Source organism: Nicotiana sylvestris, chromosome 7, assembly GCF_000393655.2.
Source record: "Nicotiana sylvestris chromosome 7, ASM39365v2, whole genome shotgun sequence".
Taxonomy (NCBI): domain Eukaryota; kingdom Viridiplantae; phylum Streptophyta; class Magnoliopsida; order Solanales; family Solanaceae; genus Nicotiana; species Nicotiana sylvestris.
The window spans coordinates 36672865-36677774 of NC_091063.1; positions in this window are offsets into that span (position 1 = coordinate 36672865).

Genomic DNA, 4910 nt, shown 5'->3' on the forward strand with positions numbered 1-4910 from the left:
GTTTTATTTGGAACGGATGCCAGTATTTGACGGTGAACACTCGAGTACGTGACCTATCTAGAGGAGAAGTCTTACCCGCCTATCTTTCCTGGTATAGAAAGAAGAACGCTGCAAGGGCCGAACCAGAAAGACCAGCCAAAAGGCCTCACATTCAGGAATTCATTGAGGCGTCGCAAGAACAATGGGCTTGGTTGGGCAAGGAGAATGAGTACAGAGCCACAATAGGAAAGTTGGAGAAACAAGTCAAAGAACTTCAATTCAAGAATAGCTTGCAAGTCGCGGTGGACGAAGGTGAAAAGAAAAGGCTAGACAAAGAAAACGAGGCCCTCCGAGCCCAAATTCAAAAAATGAAAGTAGCGGCAGAAAACCCCGCCCGAAGTGCCAAAGATGAAAAACTTATAGGTAGCCTGAGGCAGAAAGTGAGTGACTATAGTTTTGATTTGAACAAAGCAAAAAGTGAACTAGCCAGGATTCAAAAGCAATTGGCTAAAAATGCGGATGAACGAGCACGCCTGTTTAAGCAGTTGAAAGAAAAGTACGACAATGAGGTCGCAGGATTAAAGAATAGGGTCAACGCCACGAAAAACAAAATGATCAAACAGGAGAAAGATTTCAAGGTTGAAAGGGAACATTATTATACAACATTGGCACAATTAGAAATAGATTTGCTACAACTTCAGGAGCAGAATCATGTGGCCGAGCAAACTTTGGAAGCTAGGGCCCAGCAGATCAGGCGTTTGTTGCAAGAAAAAGGAGTCATAAGAGAAAGAATTAGAACCATAGCCGATTACATTGTTGTGAAGTGTCAAGCCTGTGAGGATATGACTCGCACCACCTTCTTCGCGGCAGTGAAGATATTTGTTAAACAGATAATGAGTGACTTGGATAAACTTCAAAGGGATCTTGCATATAGGCCCGCGGCGAGACCGAATGATGTCCCGCGGGTACCGGGAGCATTAATGTATTCATGATTTTTCATTTGAGTCAGTTAAAGTTTGTCAGTTGTTTTGAGTCTGTATTTTCTTTCTGTTGAAGTCTGTCAGTTGTTTTCGAGTCTTTATTTTCTTTGTTGGAGTATGATAGTTTATATTTGGAATCTGTATTTCGTCTTTGCATCAGAGTCTATTAGTTTCTTTTGGAGTCTGTTATTTTTGAGTCTTTGTAATCAAAGCATTTACTTTTTATAAAAATTGAAAATCCCAAAAATATTTTATTATTTACTTTCCACTTATCTCCCAGAACTACGCTCGGTATGATTCATGTGGGATCATGATACGTAGGCAATCTCCATAGGATTCGACCATAACCAAAAGGAAAAAGAGAGAAGAAAAGAAAAGGAGAGAGGAAAAACAAGAGAGAAAAAGAAAAGAAAAGAAAAGAGAGAAAATAAGAAAACCAAGAGAAAGAAAGAATGGCAAAACAAGAGGGAAATAAGAGGATAAAAAAAAAGAAAAAGCAAAGGCCAGAATGAAAAAAGAGAAAAGGGGGAAAAGAGAAATTGCAAATGGAAATAAGGAAAAGTCTGGATGACGCAAGCAGTTGATCAAATGCATAATAGAAACGGTTAACTGCTTAGGTGCATTCATTCCCCAAAATGTGCGGTTACCAATTTGTTAAAGCCCTAATCACTAACAAGGTTGTTGTTGATATACTGAGACCAGGCAGGTGGTTAGTTTATTGGCATTCTGGCAACTCACTCCTACAACACCCGATCAAAAGACAAGCTGAACATGGCCAACCAAGAACCGGAGACAAGTATTGTTGATCCGTCAAAAGAGGTGGAAGAATTGAATGTTAATACGATGAAGGAAGAGATGTATAAGTTAAAGCAGCAAATGGTTGAAATGTACCAGGCTTGGGCAAAGGGTCATCCACCAATGGTTTATCCCGCCACCCCTGCTTATATCCCACCATCGGCCCAACCTCAGGAGCCTCCCACTGTGAACTCATCTCCGACCTTTACCCTTTACCAACAATGCTATGGCACCACTTCCCATACATCACAAGCTCCACCACCCAAGCAAGTCCCATACCCTCCTCCACCAGTCACGTCCGTCTTTGTGGCACCTCCACCTGCTATATTACATCGGTCTTCCAGTGAGCCTATGTTCCAGACTCATGACAACCAGTATTACCCCCCCTGAGCCCACCTTCAAAGTTCCGGAACCATATTCTTACACCCCTCATCTTGATCTCCCAACAGAGACCGAGAAGCCACCCAAAAATCCCGAACATGAGGAGATGATCAGAAAGGTCAAGAGCTTAGAACAATCATTCAGAGATATGAGGGGGTTAGGAGGTCAAGTAAGTGTGGCCTATAAGGATTTATGTCTATTCCCGAATGTTTAGTTACCAGCAGGATTCAAGATGCCCAAGTTTGATCTGTACGACGGGCATGGTGACCCAGTAGCACACTTAAGAGGATTTTGTAGCAAGATAAGAGGAGCTGGCAGAAGAGAAGGATTACTGATGGCCTATTTCAGCCAAAGTCTGAGTGGATTGGCATTGGAATGGTATACCAGACAAGATCACAACAGGTGGTACACATGGGATGATTTGGCCCAAGCCTTCGCCTGCCATTTCAGTACAATCTTGAAATTATTCTGGACCGTCTGTCTTTGACAAAACTTGAGAAAAAGCACAATGAAAGATTTAGGGAATATGGTTTTAGGTGGAGAGAGCAGGCAGCAAGGGTTGACCCTCCCATGAAAGAAAGTGAAATGGTGGATTATTTTCTGCAGGCCTTAGAACCAACTTATTACGGTCATCTGGTATCAACGGTAGGCAAATCTTTCAATGAGGTGGTAAAGATGGGCAGTATGGTAGAAGAAGGGCTCAAGACAAACAAAATCATGAGTTACTCGGCTATAAAGGCAACCACTCAGGTTATTCAAAGCGGAACTGGGGGAGTAATTGGAAAGAAGAAGAAAGAGGATGTAGCAACGATTGATTCAGGAGCTTGGTTCGGACCCAGGGGTCCATCACATTACTATAGCCAACCTCAACCCCACCACCAAACCTATCCTCATACCCCATATAGCCCACCACAACATTACTACCCACCCCCAGTCCCCTATTTTTCTGTCCATCATGCCCAAACATATAGCCAACCTCCGGCCCACGCACAATGGCGTGCGCCAATCCCATAAAATACATACCCAGCTCCACAAAATGCCTATATACCCCCAAGAGCCTACCGAAATCCCCCTAGAACAGGTTTTCGGCCCAATCAGTCCACCAAGAATGAGAGGTTGCAGAAGAAGAAGACTTTCACTCCATTGGAGAATCCTATACCAGTTTGTTCCACAGGTTGAGACAATTGGGTATGCTGAGTCCGATTGAACCAAAATTGCCAAATCCTCCCCCGAGGAATCTTGATCACTTCGTGAGTTGCGAATATAGTTCTGGTACCCCGGGGCACGACACAGAGAAGTGTTGGCAATTGAAAACAGCTATTTAAGAGCTTATTGATACTAATCGGATTGAGGTCCAAGCTCTAGAGGCACCTAATATCAATCAGAACCCATTATCATCTCATCAAGAGACGAATATGATTGAGATAGTGCATAAGGAAGGGGAGCCTAAGAAGCCTTCGCAAACTGTCATGATGATTCGGTCCAGTGATGCCAGGCCGTTCGAAAAGTCAACAAGTGAGAAGTCTGCGATCAAGTTGAATGGGGCAAATAGTGAACCATATATGGTGTTCAAGAAGGGGTCCTCAAGGGACGTTGCAGGGAAACATGAAAGAGCGAAAGTGGTTGTGCCAGGAGTGGCGAACAAGCCTGTTATAATTGTGGAAGGTGCTCGCATAGACCCTGTCATCATCAAGCCGGTAACCTAATTACCAATAGTCAACAGTAGGGCGGTCCCGTGGAATTATGAATGAGTGACAGTGACTTACAGGGGGAAAGAATTTAAAGAAGAAGTAAGTGAGACCCATGGTTTGACTTGATCGGGAAGATGCTTTGCCCCCGAAGAGTTGAGAAAAGCTAAAAGTTCCAAAGACAACCCGGTATTGGCGAAGAAAGCTGTGATTGAGGAAGAAGCAGAGGAGTTCTTGAGAAAAATGAAAGTGCATGATTATTCCATTGTGGAGCAGTTGAGGAAGACACCGACTCAGATTTCATTATTGTCATTATTGATCCATTCAGATGAGCATCGTCGGGCTTTGATGAAGATCCTGAATGAGGCCCACGTTCCTGACAAAATCTCAGTAAACCACTTGGAAAAGATAGCTAACAAGATATTTGAGGTGAACAGAGTCACTTTTTCTGATGATGAGTTGCCCATGGAAGGTACCAAGCACAATAGAGCCCTCTATCTAACAGTGAAATGCGAAGACTCTGTGTTTACTCGGGTGCTGATTGACAATGGTTCCAGTGCAAACATTTGTCCTCTCTCCACTCTAAACAAGTTTAAGGTGGATGATGAAAGAATTCACAAGAACAGTATCTGCGTTCGGGAATTCGATGGTGGAGGGAAAGATTCAGTCGGGGACATAGTGCTTGAGCTTACAATAGGTCAGTTGAATTTACCATGGAGTTCTAGGTGCTCGATGTGGCTGTTTCTTACAATCTGCTGTTAGGCCGACCCTGGATTCATGCTGCCAAAGCGGTGTAAGCACGTGATTTTTGCCCTATATCAGAATTACTCCCCAAAAAAATTCAAAATAAAATGATTTTCCTTGGTGTACAATTTTGAGAATTTTTGTGATATTTTTGAATAATTTGTTTGTGCATGTTTATTTGTTAAATTAATAAAAAATACAAAAATATGTCGTATTTTGCATTTAGGATTTAATCCTACAATTGTTAGTAATTAATTTTGTTTTACAAAAAATGAAAATTACAAAAATAGGCATATTTTGCATTTTTAGCATTTAATGTCCAAATATACAATTTTATGCTTAA